This window comes from Schistocerca cancellata, chromosome 9 (genome assembly GCF_023864275.1).
Source record: "Schistocerca cancellata isolate TAMUIC-IGC-003103 chromosome 9, iqSchCanc2.1, whole genome shotgun sequence".
Taxonomy (NCBI): Eukaryota; Metazoa; Arthropoda; class Insecta; order Orthoptera; family Acrididae; genus Schistocerca; species Schistocerca cancellata.
The window spans coordinates 171,931,275-171,950,541 of NC_064634.1; the positions used below are offsets into that span (position 1 = coordinate 171,931,275).

General features: G+C 41.0%; 1 protein-coding gene across 1 annotated transcript in view; it reads right to left on the reverse strand.

The window, feature by feature from the left end:
* The window catches only part of LOC126101173 (uncharacterized), a 378,608-nt gene that overhangs the window by 334,439 nt on the left and 24,902 nt on the right, over positions 1 to 19,267 (reverse strand). The window lies entirely within an intron of this gene.

Below are 19,267 nucleotides of genomic sequence, written 5' to 3' on the forward strand. Positions count from 1 at the left end.
CTAAAAACCCACAAAAAGCCAGGTGAGATTGTCTAGAAGGGCGAAAAAGGTGTAGTCCATTCACCGTCGTTTTTATCAGTTGGTACTTCGCGTTGACGTTAGTCACGCATGATTTCTTTTCCGTCAACCAGAACAGGTCGCTTAACAGTGTTGAGCACATTTCAGTCAGTGGACAAATTTCTCAGCTTTCGCGTTTCTCTGTCTTTTTGAAACAGAGATCCAACAAGTATTACCATAAACAGGTTCCTTACTTAGGCTATAATAGTTACAATATTCATTTTTCGTTACTGCCACTGTTGAATACGAAAACGTGAATTTTCGTTTAGCCCGAGAAAACAGGAGCTCCCAATAAGACAAAGTGCGGTTTTTTGCCGTGACATTTTCACAAACAATCAAAGCTTGGACGCCTTGATCAGTCCAAATTCTTGCATGGGCCAATAATGTGCAGCCTACTCAACTATTAGAGGAGGACGAGATTGCTGTTTAACGTTCCGTTGACAACGGGGTCATTAGAGACGGAGCAGAAGCTTGGATTAGGGAAGGATGGTGAAGGAAATCGGCCGTGCTCTTTGAAAGGAACAATCTCGGCATCTGCCTGAAACATTGCAGTTTAATCACGGAAAACCTCAATCAGGATAGCGCACGCGGGTTCTCCCGAATGTGAGTTCAGTGTACTAACCATTGCTCCACCTCGCTCGGTCTATTCCACTATTAGATTTCTGAAATTAGGTAAATGTCTTAATGCAGCGCTTGCCGCTGGTGCCTGCTATTGTGTTTCACTTTCCAAGAGTCATATCTCAAGTTCGGTATTTGAGGTATCTCTGTATTGGACATCCTTTTTTTCGGATCCAGTCCATCAGTTTATTTTAGCTTTCGGATTCGTTTCAGTCAAATGACTAGCGATGCAAGCATTCGATAAATCCAGCACTTCATGCGATACGAGCTTTATACAACAGCAACAAGATCATAGAAAGACGAAGAAACCAACCTGTAGCAGGTACTTACGCCATGTGTGGGCGACCCTTATGAAATTTGCAATCATTAATGCTCAGCGCAATATTAACATGGAAAGATGCCAAGTATGCGACTTGCAAAACTAGTCAACCTTGTCGGCACGGGGCGCAGAAACACATACCGTAATGCGAACACCTCCTGACGTATGGAAGTTTACAAGAGTGGAAACAGCTATTTTTTTTATTAATTCAAAGTTTTTTATTGGCACGTTTAGACAAATATAGGCCCCCTTCCGATTGCTTAGAATAGAATGTAACTCGTTTTGAAGTGCGATACTGATACTGGAGTGTGTCCAAACGACTGCTGCAGTAGATGTTCTCTTACGCTACAATAATTAATCACAGTAATCGCCATAAGCTAAAAATATTGTATGGAAGGCGCTGATATCGCTCACACCAAGAAAGTAGCTGGACGCATGGGTTACTGGGTAAAATTAGACACAGCAAAATTCAGGATTATCCACGCACCAGTAAACACTACACACAAACAGCTGGCAATGTGAAACGTTTTCATAACATTATGATTCTGTGCCAATGGCTGGCTTGGTTACTGGCGTCTGTGCGATAATAGCCTACACAAATGTTCGTGAAAACCTCAGCACTGAAAACGTTACATCTGAACTGCGTCTTCTATCATCCACTAAGTACAACACAAATTATTAGGATTACGAAATCTGACTGACAATTAGGCATGCGAGAAGACCATCCGCTGCAATCAGACCCTCAAAACGCCGTCGTACGTAACAAAAAATGGTTCAAATGGCTCTGAGCACTATGGGACTTAACATCTATGGCCATCAGTCCCCTAGAACTTAGAGCTACTTAAACCTAACTAACCTAAGGACATCACACAACACCCAGTCATCACGAGGCAGAGAAACGTACGTAACAAAGTGGACCTGTATATGGTCATGTTCCTCGTGAATCTCCCTGCATGCGGGCGTTCTGCAAGTCCATAAGGCTTCAGAAGTAATTGCTGGAAAGTGACGATAAACCAATTACTACTAGGTAAGTGGTTTGAACCAGTTAGCGTACTAAGGAGGCCTGCACGTTCACCGTTACATTTGCCGAGCAATTTTCCGCTGAAAAATGGCATTTGGATTGCCACGGTCTCTTACACGTCAATCACCCCGTGGTTACTGATTCATGATGTTCTAAACATTCTTGGGCTTTTTTCAAAGAATTATCAGGAGACTCACGGAAAGACAGTCGCTGCTTTACTCATACACGAGAACTATGAACAGATGCAGATGAACAGTTATATTCCGTCTCCCTAGATTTCCGAAAGACTTGCTCCCTGACGAGACTGTTGTGAACAGGTTAGTATAGTCGTGGGCGACTGTTAAGCTGAATGTTTCAGAAAGTTCAACTAATAAATATGCTGGATACATCACTCTTCCAGAATTTTACCAGAACGTCTAAACACGACTTTCAATATTTTCTCGAAGAGCAGCTAAAATAGATACACAAATTAAAGACTAGAGACCACTTACAACCCGACTGGCGATCACCCTTCGATTTTTAGCTACTGGTGATTCGCACAGAAATTTAATGTACCTCTTTAAAGTTCACTATTCATCAACAAGCATTGTGGTAGAAGTATGCAATGCTTTGGGAGGAGGGCTGAAATATTTCATTAAGGAAAGTGGATTAAGAATACAGTTTTTCTTCACTGGCGCACACCAATCCTTATATTAGTAATTAGATCTCTAAATAGTATGAAGCTCGTGACATCAAATCCAACTCACGTGGATTAAGAGGCACCCGCACTTCCACTCTTCCTATGCAACTTTTTTGCCTCGTATATGGTACAGATTTGAGGACTTCGGCATTTTTGGCATGCTTCAGCAAACCTGATTCCGTACTCCTACGCAACAGCTTACCAACTGTTTTTACAGGTTGCGATCTTTCGACGTCCCATAGCTCTGGTCGTAGATGAATCGCATTTATGAATTTCGTAGTTTTTTTGTTCTCTCTAGCTGTGCACAACGAACTCACGGCAACAAATCGCTACAACACATGTGGCAATATATATGCGCGAAAACTTTCGAACATAACCAAAACGATATTTTTCCTCCCAGGCACGTGACTGCAGCGCTTTCGGTGTGTGACGTAGCAAGAGAATAAACAGAGTCATATTACCCTGCAATATGAAATACTCTCTACGTTGTTGGGCTACACTACTAGCTCCTCGGCGATGTGGATACAAAAACCTGCAATATCAGCAATATCACCCAGCCACACCGCAAAATGGCCGTATATTGCAGCAATGTTTAAACAACGCTTTTGCCGTCAAATATTGCCCTAAAATATGGCCTACCATAAGGAAATGCGGAAAGACTGGCAAACCTTCCACTTCATTTAATGAAAGGCAGCTACCTTTAAACGAGGGAAAATGTAAGATAATGCCTGTAACGAAGAACCCAAACATTATCTACAAGATTAGTGGTCAACATCTTGAGCACCTCAGACTAAGTTCTCAGGAGTAGTACTATGAAGCGACATGTAATCGGATGACCACGTGAAATCAATATTGGGATTTATTGGAAGGTTTTGGGAAAAATGTAATGTACAGGCAATCGCATAATAAACGTCAGTGCGAGCAATTCCGAATGTTGTTCGAGTGTTTGGAGTCTTTATCAAGCTGTCATGATAACAAACATCGAACAAAATCCTGACACGCGCTACTAGCATCTTAATAGGTCGGAACAGTCCATACGAAAGTGTAAGAGAAGATCACGGGGAATTTACAAGTAATTCCTCGTAGAAAGCTGCTTGGTAATTTAGAGGCCTGTATTCGAAGACTGTGCGACCATTAGCTGTCACCTTCGAATATGCATCATGAGAATGTGATGTTTGGGTGCGTAAGGAGGCATATAGACAGTCATGTTTTCCCTAGCTCAATACACGACTGGAATCCGAAATAAAATGAATGATACTGGTACGATGTACCCTCCGCCACGCACTGTAAAGAATATCTAGGAAGCTTCTGAATAACACAGTTCAATTAAAGGTCATGCACATTAAAAAACGAAACGTAAAATTAGAGTTAACGTTCGATCAACGAAGAGGTAATCAGAGACGGAGAACAAGTCGTGGCTGGACTTGCAGGTGGAGGATGAAGAAAGAAAGTCGGTCGTACCCCTCTTGGCTCTTGTCTTGAGCGAATTAGAACATCCATGCAAAGTCTAACAAGATAGCTGAACAAGGATTTGGACACCACTTCTCCTGAAAGCGACCGATGCTTGTATTCGAGTTGACGCAGAATTACCCTTTCTGGTGTGTGTGTGTGTGTGTGTGTGTGTGTGTGTGTGTGTGTGTGTGTGTGTGTGTGTCAGTCACATAGGTTATAATAAAAAGGATGAAGGTTTCACAAGTTTCGACTCTTAACATACACGTAAAAAAATCAGTGATGCCTCTGGGACAATCAGGTGACAAGGGGAAAATACCTGACGTCTAGTGAATAAGCAAACATATGTCTGCTCAGAATATAAAAACATCGTGTTACAGAAGGTTCACGCTCGATGGATTCTTAAAAGTTGACTGCTTGCTTATGGAGAACTATTTTCGTAATATGAGAATGGTGGACACGACGTTCGTACAATAACTGAGACTTGTAGCCAGACGAAGAAGCAACCAGCATAAAGCGGCATAACGTAAATTCGCCCGTCAGATTACAGTAATCAGATCTCAAGGAGAATCGGCTCTATGAGGTAGAAAGAAGTCAAACATGTAATTTCAATTTAAGTGCAGTCCAGTGAAATGAATTTACATTACCGTATTGCAGTGCTAATTCGAATTATACGAGGATGTACTGAAAAGTAATGCTTCCGAATTAACGTGAACAATCTTAACGGTTCTTAAATAAAACAAGCGTTGTTAACACACTACATCTTTATTCTTGATGTCTGTATGATAGTCACCCTGGCTCCGAACACATTTCTCCCGACGAGAGACAGTAAGAGTTACCGTCACTGTAGAATGTTTGACGATAACAGAACCACAACCTCAACTCTGCCTGCATCGCTTGATCACTATCAAAGTGAAGTCCTCGATGTTCTTTTAATTTTCGAAACAGATGAAATTCGAATGGGGCCAAGTCCTCAAGTGGGGACTATATGAAGGATGACCGATGACAGTGAACCCAAGGCGTCGGACTGTTGAAGATGTCTCAGCCCTCTTGTGTGGTCTGGCGTTGTCGTGCTGAAGGAGAGAGTGCTCCACGTGAGAACGAGCTGTTGGAACTCGAAACGCGATGACGGCATGCTGTTTCCCACCCATCGGCGTAATTACGTTGAACACCATGTTACACGATACATTAGGAGCCTTTTAGTGGCAGAGGACTGCAAAATGTATACATGAAGAATAAATACATACAATTTTAATAACGTGTGCTTAATTTACAAAGCTTTAAGAGTTTTCACGTAAAATACTCTGAGGCATTATTTTTCAGTAAGCCCTCGTAAATTAAATGGAGTAGAACTGTACGGAGTAGGAGTTGCCCAACAGAAACCTCTAATTCAGCCTTAAAATTCACCACATTACCTCCACGCCATTTAATCCACTCTGGTACGCTGTTGAACAATGTTTAACTATTTAAGAACTCTTTGTAGAAGTTTTTTTGGACTTAGTGTTACATTCCTGCTTTTCACTTTTTTATGAAAAGAGTAACATTGGTAATGATAAAAGGACATTAATGGATATTTATATCCATTGTTGTAACGTAGCCGTCAAAATCGTTGATTTTTTAAGACGTCCTGCACGACATTCCAGGAAAAAATCTAAATCTTTACTTTCTGTACACCGGAAGACACTGTCATTACACTAATTAACGAGTGAAACGTCCTAAAGAAAATCCACGACTGGTTTACCAACTTTCGAACCACTGTTGTAAAGAATGAAAATGCTCGAATATGCGAGTTCTCACGCCAGCAAAAGAATTGAGGAAGCGAAAAAAAACTTGAGACAACACAGCCACGCTCTTCTTAAACTCTGTCCTAGCATCAGGTTAACGTCATCTCAAGTAAGACTAATCGCTTTGCAAAACGTGATTGAGGAAGGCTCCTCGTGCAGCTACTAAAACTGAGCTAAGGCTCGCTAGAACATTTCAAGTTAGTGTAAAACCGTGGAAAAATGCATTACCTGGAGAAGTGTTCTGTTGTTCCTGAAAGAACTCTGCCTAAGTGCCAAACATTCCGAAGTAAAACCTGAATAATTTGCCGATTACTTTTCGACACATTCCCTTTAGGCGTTGTTCCAATGTATGGAGCCTCCCCCCCCCCCCCCCCCCCCATACGGCAGTATGGTCACTATAAGCCTCCAAGCCGCCTCCGACATTTCTCAAGCTACACACAGACAGTAACCAGGAAACGGGAGCTCCATTGGTATGCACTAATCATCTCTTCTCTAATGGTCGCATTCTCGGAAAGTACATTCGTAAACGCTCTCCAATACCAGGAAATCAGCTCAGTGTTTGCACTACAGTAAACTGTTTCTAAAGGTTGGAACAGCTCTTGGGATTCAATGAACACAGACCTTCGGAATCTAGGACTGCTTTCAGAATCTACCCGGAAAAAGTTTGATTTGTGTTTCCTTATTCTTCAGAATGTGGACAGTTAATTTAACTGTGCCTTTCTCGGAAGCCAAACACCTTGCATCACGCTGCATTATGTTGCACCACCTGTTACTGCTTCAGCGGAGAACTGTTTCCCGTCCAAGGGCAATAAATCAGGAGTCCAAATGATGCGGCCCATAAATTGGGAAATAGTGTTTGCTACGTTCTTACGTGCGAGTGTACCACGAAGTTACGATGTCCCACAGAAATGTATCTGCTTAATGAACATACATTATGCAAACGTGAACCAAGTATGCTTTACACAAATCAGTCATTTATGTCTAACGAATTAATCATCGTAATATTTATCGCCCACTTCCGAAATGAAATTTTCAGTTTGCCATCATTTTCACAGTTAGATGAGTTGTGTGTGCAAAATGCCTTTTACAAGTTTCTAGTCTTCAGTAGTAGACGAACAGGCATAGTGCGCTACTGGAACTACTTTGTTCTAGTTCCAGATAGAAGAAAATATGAAACAAGTGCTATCCAGGATAACCACATTGAAAAGTGTAATAAATATGTACTGCAATGTTACATCCGAATTATATGGCACTGCCTATAGTGAATGATAATACTGTGTTGGTGGTGGTCAACTTTACTGTTCCATTCTGCCTGTTTCTGTTTCCCGATTTCCTAAGTTTTAAGACTTTCGCGCGCTTTCCTGTTATAGCTGAAAAGAATGTCCCCACAGTTTGCAACGGTCAACCAACGTGTATTAATTCCGAGACTTTCTCCTACAAATATGTCTTACAAATCACACAGCAAAGTGCTATTAATCCCACAGACAATACGAACAACGCGAGAAGCACGAAAAAACGTGGCATAGTGGAAGTTCTTATGTATGGAGAGTTTCCGTTGTTCCAACTAACAAGCGTTTTCACAGAACAGATAGCTCTTTGTCAAAGTTACCTAGTAAATAAAGACATTGGGAGAAGATTCTTCCGTAAAACGATGATAAAACAATATCTCATTATACCGTAGGAAATATTGCAATCAGCCACAAATTTTCTTGAAATTATTTTATTATACCGTTACTAGTTTCTGGCCTGATCCCATCGGCAGATGGTAGTGTTGACTTTAAGTTTTAGGTTTTTGTCCTAAAATACAGAAGTTTATGTGTCGCATACTTTACAAATATTTTTCATTTTACAGTTGCGTCCTACAATTTAACAAAGATTTTGTAATTACACATTGTATCACTTACATAATGCTCTATACATTGTACTTACTTTCTGAAAAGCTCTCTTAAATAATATAGGGTAAATTTGGTTGCACAGTGCGGTGTTCTCCAACCAAAATGGATTAAATAAACAGCATCTGACACGGCTACTAACGGCTGCAGTCATTAAGTACAACATTATTCACGAGAGTTCCACATACTTCTCCGAGATAATTATTGCAAAGCAAATATTGAGTACCTGAATTTATTTGGCTGCGAGAAGTGTTCGAAAAAATCAGACAGGAGAAAACGTTTGAATCGCGTATTTCTTTTGACAACCCCACTCCCACACGAACGGCGTCTTTATTGCTTATAATTAGCGAAATGTTCGCTTGATGTACGCCGAAAGCGGTATAAAGAGAGGAATTTTGCGTGCCTATAAGGAAAAAGATGAAAGAGAATTTCCAGAGTTGAAACGCTGCTATTCATGTTGTGAACGTGAAAACTGATGATGTGAAAAAGTACTATAGGGACACGGTTCCATAGTACGGTATGGTCGGTCTCCAAGTGGCTTGTTGAAAATATACCAGTGTATCCTGTGGCTTAAGACTCCACGTTAAACTATAGGTCTCCCTTTAACTGGCTGTCTGGATCGACGCACAGTTCAGATGAAGGCAGAGCATACCATCTCCAACAGGAGCATGCCTAACGAAGCACTGCGGTGGTCAAACCAACGTTTGCATAGAAGATGCCTTTAACTTAGCTTATATATGTTGCCGAGAATTCATCAACAAAGTCTATTATACTGTGCTGAACGACAACTGAATTAAGATCTGCGAGGCTGTGGTAAAAGCGTGTCGCCACAAGTGAATGAGAAGTGGCTTTATGAAATAACTATACTCCATTCACCGAAACAAGAGACTTACTGTAAACACGGCAAGGCGCGTGACCACAGCGCTGCCGTCGAGGGGTGTACAAGGCAGGGGCGTCACAAAATAAAAAATGAAAGTAGTGTTTTTGATAATTTGGCACCTGAATATGAACAAGTGATCCGAGAACTACCTTCCGACACCTTTTTTTCATTACATTAAAATTTATTGTCACTTAAAAAGAGAAATATTTCAGCTTTCAGGAAAAGTTGTTTTTCGCGTTACTCTATATTTATCACGCCATAGCTCCTAAACTGTGTGTCACACATCAAAAGGGTTTTATAATTGCCTTCAGCACTATATGTTGATGACGTCTGCAAATTTTCTGCCCTATAGAGTCAGTAATAGTGAAGTAATAAATTAAAATCTCACGTCTGATGCAGAATTTTTACCAAATCATCATCCGAAATATAGTAAGCGACAAACTTTTCCCCTTTAAATTTTTTTGTGGGGGTGCACACGAGAAAAGTTTCAGAAAGGTTTGAATTTAATTTTGTAGTTTGTTCGAATGCGATGGGTGCAACCGTTTGTCCTTTATGAGCGATGCATTGTGCGGTTCGCAGGCGCGGCGCTCTGTCAGTGTGGCCGCCTCAGTTGCAGGTGTGAGCTCGTCAGTGGGTGTTGTACAGCGGCGGTTTCAGGATACCTTAAGTTCATCTGTAAAGACGCTTGAAAGACTAGTTGTTGATTATTAGAGTAAGTATATGTGTTTGTAGTCACGCTGAGCATTCACTGTTTATGTGCGTATCCAATAGCATCGCATGGTTTCTTATTTTATATATTCACTTATTTCATTAGCATCACATACCGCTGTCCTCATTATGTCAGCCACGGATTCAGCGAGCGAGGTCCACGTGTCAGTTCTGAGTCAACCAAAGAAGCGAGCAAAGAAGAAATCATTAAGTTCTTCTGAGAAGCACATGGTGCTTGATGTGTATAAAACGGAACTGTTACATCCAGAGCAGTCGATGAGTGACATTCTTTCGAAAACAGCTGCAGCTACAGGTGTTGGACGCTCTTCAGTGTATCGTGTGATAAGTGAGTACAAGGCCACACACTCTTTGAAGTCTCCCAAGAAAGGAATATTACGACATAAACTTTCTGAAAGTGTTGATGACTTCAATAGAAATGCGATACGAAGGAAAGTACACGATTTTTTTTTTCGTAAGGAATTGCCAACAATTGACAAAGTGCTTACAGTCGTGAACGTAGATGCAGATCTGGGCAATTTTCGGAGAACTACATTTTATAAGTTATTGAGAGAAATGAATTTCAAATATGTCCGGCGTGGGCGCGATAGCATGCTAAAAGACAGGGATGACATCATTTTATGAAGGCGGCGTTATCTTTGAACCATTAAACGGTTGAGAGATAAAGGCAGATCCATTTACTATCTGGACGAGACGTGGGTGAACGCAGGACATACCCGAAGTTACGTCTGGGTAAATGACTATAAATTCCTCAAAACAAGCGTTTCTGTACGGATTATCCACCGGAAGCAAGGGCCCATCAGGTAAAGGGAAACGTCTGATTATCGCACACATTGGCAGCAAAGCAGGGTTCGTTGAAGGATGTTTGTGGACTTTCGAATCCAAGAAAAGTGGAGATTATTATAGAGAGGAAGCAACTCTCAGCAAAATGGGTGCCTTGATTGTCCATAATTTACCAATCACAGAACCCTGGCAGAGTTTAGACATGTCCAACGGCAAACCAGATGAGTTTTGAGCCGTCGATACAAACTTAGCTTCAAAACAAGGAACAATATTTCCACCTTATGATGCCAAGGCAGCTACAATCGTTTAGTCACTGGAAAAGCTCATAAAGCGATTTTCTTTTACGTAAGCATGGTTCGAAATTTCAACTTGTACCTGGAAAATGAGAGGGGAAGAGCCAACATACATCCATATCATCACTTATTTATGTAAATTTCCGAAGGATTACCAAAGTACAAAGGGCCACTAAAACAAGCAGAAAGATGTATAAGATCAGTAAACTGGATAAAAAAAATCAGTAGTGTCGTATCTTAGTGAGGAACTTTAAAATTTCAGCACAGAGTAGGAGCATGGAGGGGAATGACGACTCATGTTTAAAAGAATAGTTAATCATGCATTGGACAGATATGAATCCAGCAAAACAGTTCAAAATGGGTAGGACCCCCCCCCCCCCCCCATTTTCCACATGGTACACAATCGCTGTAAAGAAACTGTTATAGGAACACAGACTACTGTATAATAGGTGTAAAACAAAGCATAGGGCTATAGATAGTGTTGTGCCGGAACTCCAGTCGGAAACGTTAGAGCAGAGGGGATGTGAAGAAGACGCCAGCCAATTGCACGCTAACAGTACACCTCTCTAGGACGACAATGCGACAGCAGCGGCCTCTAGGCGAAGTGGACACGAGCGTCGCTCCCGACTGGTCGCAACCAGTCCTACGAGATGCGCCAAGACCAACGACCTGGACAAAAACATTCACTGTGTTACTTCACTTATATTACGAATTATATATACTGAAGAGATTTCTCATTTGTCTTTGCTCGCGACACATCTATATATTTCTCAAAGTATTGTCACTGAGTCATTTCGTAATGAGACACTTTGATACTATTTGCTTGAATTGATGTCTAGCGATCCGAGAAAGCACCCCATATTTGACGAGTAGGAGGATTCAACAGATAAAGAGATGCTGAATGAAACGTGTTTGGCTGTCAAGTGACTAATGCATGAAGCCTTCCATGGCAGCCGTAGCAAAATATTCTCAAATGATCTTTCACAAAACCCAAAGAAATTCTGGTCGTAACTGAAGGCTGTTAGTGGCATCAAATCTAGCGTGCAGTCCGTAGTGAATGAGACGGACTGAATCCGAGAGTAGCAAAACAAAACCTGAAATGCTTCACTCTGTTTTCAAATGTTTTTTTACAAACGACAGCTGTAATCGTTACAACTGAACAAAGCTCCGGGGTCTGATGGAATCACTATCAGATTCATTAATGAAATTGTAACCACTCCTAACTATGATCTATCCCCAAGAACAAAAACCCGTGTCCCGCAGTTGGCAGACAGCACAAGTCACACTTGTCTACACCAAGGGCAGTAGAAGTGACCTACAAATCTACCGTCCAATATTCTTTACGTAGATTTATTGTAACATATTCTGAGCTCCAACATAATGAGGTACCTTGAACAGAAAGACTTCCTCCGTTACAACTAGCGTGGACTCCAAAAAATCAATCATGTGACACCCAACTCGCGCTTTTCTAACATGACATACTGAAAGCTCTGGATCAAGGCAGTGAAGTAGATGCAGTGTTTCTTGATTTCTGAAAAGTATTTGACTCAGCACCACACCTACGCCTATTATTAAAAATATGGTAACATGGGGTACAAGTTACACGTAGAAGTAACTTCGGATGTGTCCCATGGTAGTATGTTGGAGCCTTGCTGTTCATTTTGTACATTAACCAAGTTACCTTCCATTACGAATGTGAGTGCACTCAACGAATGTGATATGACTTTCAAATGATAAGAGCACAGCTATCAGTCGTCCTTTCGTTTCAGGTTTTATTAGGCAAATCTAGATTTTGGCTACTACCTAGTCATTACCAATGCACTATTTCATAGTATTAATGCGTGTCCTAGTACGTCTGTCCCCCGTTTTTTGGACTTCAGTCACAGTTCGTTCAAGAGTAGTCTTAAACGAATTGTGACCGAAGCCCGAACAACAGGGGACTTGACATACTAGGACATGCATTGATCTATGAAATAATGTATTGATAATGGCTAGGCACTAGATGAAATCTAGTTTTGCTTAATAAAACCTAAAAGAAAAGTGCGTCAGATTGCTGTCATTTGTACATTAATGACCTTGCGGGCAATATTAATGACCTTGCGGGCAATATTAATGACCTTGCGGGCAATATTAACAGTAACCTCAGATCTTTTGCAGATCATGTTATCTATAATGAAATACGGTCTGAAAAAAAGCTGAATAAATATTGAGTCAAGTCTTGAAAAGATATCAAAGTGGTGCGAAGTCTGGCAATTTGCTTTAAATGTTAAGGAATGTAAAACAGCGCACTTTACAAAACGAAAAAGCGTAGTATCCCATAATATCAATGAGTCACAGTTGTAAACTTAGAGATATGAAATCGAATGATTACGTAGGCTAAGTTTTATGTAAAGCAGGTGGTAGGCTTCGGTTTATTGCTAGAATACAGTGCGATCAGTCGACAAAGGAGATTGTTACAAATCACTCGTGCAAAACATTCTAGAATACTGCTGAAGTATGTGGGACCCGTACCAAATAGGACTAACAGAGGATACTGAACGTATACAGAGAAGGGCGGCACGAATGATCACAAGTTTGTTTGAGCCGTGGGAAAGTGACACACAAATGCTGAAGACAGTGAACAGACTCACTCTTGAAAATAGACGTAAACCATCCCGAGAAAGCATACTTCGAAAGTTTCACAACCACAATGACCCCAGAAATATACAACACCCTACGTATGGCTCACACAGGGGTCGTGAATAAAAGACTAGAATAATTACTGCTTCTTTCCGCGCTCCATACGGGAATGGAACGGTAAGAAACCCTAGTAACTGGTAAAATTGGATGTACCCTCCGCAATACACTACGTGGTGATTTGCAGAGTATGTAGATGTAGATGCATTTAGTGATATTGGTGGTAAGAAACATCCTTTGAACAAGATATTATACGAAAAAACACGAACACACCTTTCAGTGGTCAGGTGCCGCAACATCTGGGAATTTTCTAACAAGTAGCTCCAGAATGATCTCTTACAGACACACAGTTCCACGTCTCTCGTTTCGAAAACTGATTAACCCAGTTTTTCTCTAAATTCTTGCTGTTCCGAGATAGTGCTCGCAGCACAACATTCAATGTTGAGTCACAACCATAGCGTACTACAATGATGTGACAAAAATCATGGGATGCCTCATAATATCGTATCGGACCTCCCTTTGCCCGACGTAGTGCAGCAACTCGACGTGGCATGGACTCTACAAGTCGTTGGAAGGTCGCTGCAGAAATACTGCGCCCTGCCTCTACAGCCGTTCATAACTGCGAAAGTGTTGCAGAGCAGAATTTTGTACACGAACTAACCTCGGGATTATCATAAATGTTTGATGGGATTCATGTCTGGCGTGCTGGGTGACCAAATCATTCACTCGAATTGTCCAAAATGTTCCTTAAACCGATCACGAACAACTGTGGCCCAGTGACATGACGCATTGTCATTCACAATAATTCCATCGTTGTTTGGTAACAATGTCCATTAATGGCTGCTATACCATATTTACACAATTACGTAACTCAGAAACTGTCTCTGGCATTTCGCAAACAGTGTAGGCATGCGAACATATTCGCACTTTTTTACGTTGGGAGGAAGACAGTGGCATTGGGAAAGAGACGAAAAATGTAAGTAATAGATACCAGAAGATATCAGCCAGTGACAGACATAAAAAGAGCGAAGAGGAAAACATCAATGTGAGAGAAACAGGAGGACACAATGGCAATGGAACATAATTTACAATGACAGAACAGGGCTACGAGAAAGAGAAGCAGACAGTGGCAGTGGGAGAAGAATAAACAGAAGGAGAAAGTGGAAGTCGTCGAGAGCCAGTGATGTGACAGTCTACGATAATGACAACGAGGAAGAGGGAGATAGTGACAGTGAGCAGCAGTGGGAAGGAAGGAGTGAGACAGTAGCAGTAAGAGAGCAAGAGGAAGGCAGTCACAGTGAGAGGAGACAGTAGTAATAGGACAGAACGGAGCAGACTGTGGCTATGATGAGATGATGAGAGGGGGAGGGGGAGTGTCACTCTCCTATAGTACAGGGTCGAAGTATGAAATTATACACTCTTCAGCTTAGGCAAATGGAGCAAATTGGTTGGTTCTTTTGGAATTTTATGTGGTCTGCGGTGTGCCTTAAGGGGCTTAAGGGGGCACCATTACTTCACTGGCGGTTCCTTAGAGAACCCCAAAAGTATTTTTAGCATTTTTTCTCACCAAAACGGAGCCGTGGATTGCAAGAGGGCTACACACAGCAGATGACTGAAATTTGTACAACAGCACCGAAAATTTCCTTCATTTCTGTATCCGTTTCCTAGATACAGAGATTCAAAATTACTCTACTTGTACAAGTAAAACGCACAAGTAAGATACGGCGTGAGGCGAAAACGAAGTTTATAAAGTGACGTAGCACGAAGAAATATGCTGTAAAGTAGTTGTGTATACAAATGGTTCCTAGCCCAAGAGTTATCCTAAAACTTGACATATAACGTAAGCTGTCGCATGTGTACCGAGAATGTGAATTTGTACATAGATCCAATGTACCCAAAATCCTCAACGCCTGAAAAATGACGTGAGGTTGGATACTGTTATGAAATACTGAAGAATTTATTTAAAGTAAGAATAATATAACCGTGGATGGCAGCGTGCCTCTAAAATGCGTTGTATTAATCAAACTGATTAATAGTGACAAAGAACTGCTAAATTAATTTTAATGTTCATAAATGTGCAAAATACTGAGGAATATCGCACTAAGTTACGTATGGACAGAAATCTGATAGAACGTTTCACATGGCCACTTCCTATTCTTGCTACACGTAAATTAAATCTGATTTACATCGAGATAGGAAGCTGAATCCGCAATTTTTGCCGGTGGCACAAGAACTAGTCTTGAATTTAATGAAGAGTTAGCAGCAAGGAAATCGTGCAACGTTTTGAAAGTTTTCAACCAGTTTTCGACAGGTGGACTTTATTATACGCATTTCTTCAGTTATATATAGGAAAAAGGAAACAACGGCATAATGTCAGTAAATGAATTTCAGTTTCGAGATTTTGTGAGTAAATATCGACGAGAATTTAAAATGGAAAACATCTGACTGCACATCTTTAATAACACTTACGTTCAAATATTCTACTGAAATAACAACCGTTTGGAGACGTAACGACCAATAAAATGGCTTATTTTGTTCAATTCCATTTAATACTGTTGTGCTCTTAATATATTTGCGTCTATCTACACTACCGCAAAAGTACGAGTATTCATATTGACAAAAACAACAGAATAGCAGATGGGATTCAAACGCTTATATCTTGCATCCTACAACTAGATACATAACCCCAAAGTAAATTTCTAAACGGTTGATGTTTTTTAAATTAGCGACGCATGCTAGTTTGAGTACAATAACAGAAATTCACCGACTAACAATTATTTATTAATGAAGTATAGAAATGGTTTAGACTTACAGTCAGTTACGTATCTGCAACAAGCCAGCATGCAAATGTTGCACAAACTACGCATTTCATAGCAGGAAGATATGTATAAATGAATAGACTAACTGGCCAAGCTTAGAGACGTCCGTCTTCTGTAAGACATTGCTAATCGCCCGCAGAGGCAAGAAAAATGTGACGTTTGCCACGGATTTATTTACAAGTACCACTAACAGAATACATACTACTACTACAATATTAACAGTTCGAGCACATTTCATCGTGTCGCCCCTCGCACAATAAGTAAGAAAGTACAAACTTCACGTTTTGAAGATTAACAACAAACATTTCCAAAGCTCGTTTCTACAGTTCCGGGTCTACAGTATTTAAACTGCAACTGTTGTATTTTTCGCGCCAATAGCATAAGCGTTACATAAAGCGAAACTGGAACCAAACAAATCCAAAAAATTAAAGATAGTAAGGAGCCTGTCTGTCAGGAAATCCGATACGCAGCGTGCAGAAGCAGAGCAAGCCCCTGCCTTGCACAACGCTCCGCTGTAAAGAATTTGCGGTTTCTCAAGTGACCTCGTTCTAGCCATTGCTCTTAACAAATAGGAGAAAAAAAACATCTGTGGGTCTCCGCAAGTTGACAGTAAGGGCATGTCACTCGCGTAGCTTTCTATTATGGCCGCAGTTGAATTCCAGCATTAAGACCTTATAGTAACTATTCCTTCATTTTAAAGATTCTGCTAAATGTTGGCTACGTAGAGAGACCTATATGCATATCGGATGCCTTCAGTTTTTTCCTCAAGTCAGTTAATGACTGGCAGTACAAAAATTTATGTAGCTTAGGAATGCGCTGCTTGTCACGAATTAGAAGAATAGGATGGATTAAACGTTCGTCTTCAATAAAATTTTGACCTTATTTAGAGAATGCAATCTTATGATACTCAGGCGCTCTCACGGGTTTTAATCTAAGACTGTATTACGTTTTTGCTGATTTGATGCAATCCTCCATCCCCGTCGCCTGTCAGCTCTCCTCATCGTTTCATCATACATGCTGCGCCATACATCATCAACGACCTGACCCAAGTATTCACATCTAACAGCAACATTGTCTCTACGACTCTTCCATCATTCCTTCAATTACTTTACAGTAACGAATCCTGTCCTAGTATGCACTCAATCATTCTGTCATTCGATTCATTACTTTTTTTATTTGCCATCTTGCACTCAAAGTTGTCTTCAGTCCTTAGTCGATCAATCCAACTCACTTTCTACACTCTCCGCAGACTTCCATTTATTTCATTTTTGTCTTCCAAACACTGCTTTTCATTATTTTTTTCAGTTCTCACTATTTATATTTTTATATCTTAGTATTTTTTAAAGTATCTTTGCTACTACGTCTTTCTCCCATATTTCTTCTAATCTGTTTTACTTCATACACAGCAAAATTTTTCCAACTCTTCTAAATTCTCTCGTCTGATTTCAACAAGTAGTTAGTAAGCATGTCTACCTGCTACATGATTACATTTGTTTTCTTTGTGCTTAGGTGCATCTTAAAGAAATCAGCTATCCTGTTACATACAGACAGATTAAGCAACAAGGTGAATATCATTACAATAACTCATGCCCAGCAATACTTATTTATTAAATCTAGAAATGATTGCAACAATGTTTGACTTCCTTCTCAGATATGAGAGTGACCACACACCCTCTCCGAAAGGACCAGATCTAATAAAATACTACGGCATTCAAACTCTGTGGTAATGACTATTTCTATCAATTAGAACAGACACTAACTTACGATATTTATACGAGGGCGGTTCAGAAAGTAACCTCCGATCGGTCACAGTGCGGGTTGTGGGGGGAGTAGCGACGCCATCTGTGCGTTCATGCACTCAACAGGTCAGTCGGCATCAAGCCGTGGTCGCGTGAACGTCGTACCTGCGCTAGTTTAGTTTTTGTGGCAGTTTGAAATGTGTGCTGCAACAGAAAACCCCGCCAAATGTGAAGTGCGTGCTGTCACAAAGTTTTTTACAGCCAAAGGATATTCTGCAGCAGCTATTCATCGTGAGCTTTGTGCCGTGTACGGACCAAGAGTTATGAGTGAAGGAGTTGTCCGTGAATGGGTACGTTTATTTAAAAGTAGACGAGAAAACGTTCATGATGAAGAAAGGAGTGGTAGACCATCATTGGTGACTGACGAACTCGTTCAGACAGTTGATGCAAAAGTTCGTGAAAATCGACGTTTCACAATGTCGGAGTTGTCTACTGGTTTTCCACAGATTTCTAAGACTCTCTTGTACGAGATAGTGACAGCAAGATTGGGTTACCGTAAGTTCTGTGCACGATGGGTGCCCAAAATTCTTACCGACCACCACAAAACTCAAAGAATGGCCTCTGCATTAGACTTTCTGTCACGTTATGAGGACGAAGGAGAACCATTGTTAAACAGAATCGTGACCGGTGACGAAACCTGGATTAAGTACGTGAACCCTGAGACAAAAGAACAATCAAAGATGTGGGCACATTCAAATTCGCCTACCAAACCAAGAAAAGCCTCGCAAGATTTTTCTGCCAGAAAACTGATGGCAACGGTGTTTTGGGATGCCAAAGGGGTGTTGTTGGTTGAATTCATGGAACATGGTACGACCATTAACCAAGACGTGTACTGTGAAACAATAAAAAAGTTACGACGGGCTATACAGAACAAACGCCGTGGTATGCTGACTTCCGGTATCGTTTTTTTTTGCACGATAACGCCCGTCCTCACTCTGCTCGCAGAACAACGGCCCTTCTTGAGTCCTTCAAGTGGGACGTTATCAACCATCCACCTTACAGCCCAGACCTGGCGCCAAGTGATTATCACCTCTTCATGCATTTGAAGAAATGGCTCGGGTCACAGCGGTTTGATGACGACGAAGAGCTCAAAGATGCGGTCACAGGCTGGCTCCAGGCACAAGCGGGTGATTTTTATGCAGGAGGAATTTCAAAGCTTGTGAAGAGATACGATAAGTGCCTCAATCGCTATGGAGACTATGTAGAAAAATAGTGCAAAGATGTAGTTGTAAGATGTATATATTAAAATATTTTTATTTAACTTGGTGTATTTTTTTAAATCAACCAGAGGTTACTTTCTGAACGGCCCTCGTACATCGGCTTTACGGGGCTGCACACACAAGATATTCGGCCTTGCAGCCTACGCACACAAGAACTTCGTAACAGTTGTACGGATCCACGCTAACAGGGGAAAAAAAACAGAAACGGAAAGTCGAGGTTGGAATACCGACGAGGTTATGAAAATAAGAAAC